The 423-nt window shown below is 36.4% G+C and overlaps 1 protein-coding gene across 1 annotated transcript in view; it reads left to right on the forward strand.

The window, feature by feature from the left end:
- Nucleotides 1–423, forward strand: part of cacna2d1a (calcium channel, voltage-dependent, alpha 2/delta subunit 1a) — a gene marked incomplete in the record, with an annotated part of 124,783 nt that overhangs the window by 108,322 nt on the left and 16,038 nt on the right.

The raw sequence follows: 423 nt of genomic DNA on the forward strand, positions 1-423 counted from the left end.
CTTTCATTTTTCTGGACTGTATAATGTACGTGCATTGAATGTAATAAGATGTGGACGTGAGACGTTAATTATCTTTGACCCATCAAAATGAATGCGGTCATTTATTAACAGAATCAAGTTTAACACATCACACATTTACATTAATTGGCAAGAATTGAGAATAACGACATAATTAATCAGCTTTACAACCAGGAAAACCATACGGCCATGATTTTCCGTTGCTTCACCACAGACATTTCTGAAAAACATCTGGATTAATTTGCTAGCAGATAGGAGAGTTTAAAGATGGAAAGATGAGGTTTATCTACAGAGAGATGTGTGAGGGAATTTGTCTGTTTTAACCAGAACATGCACGCTCCTTTGGAAATCAGCTTATCCCAACGGTACACTTTTGGTGAAGATCGACTTTTACCTTTCTGAAGA

The sequence above is a fragment of the Nematolebias whitei genome, chromosome 22 (genome assembly GCF_014905685.2).
Source record: "Nematolebias whitei isolate Nwh7 chromosome 22, NemWhi1, whole genome shotgun sequence".
Classification (NCBI taxonomy): domain Eukaryota; kingdom Metazoa; phylum Chordata; class Actinopteri; order Cyprinodontiformes; family Rivulidae; genus Nematolebias; species Nematolebias whitei.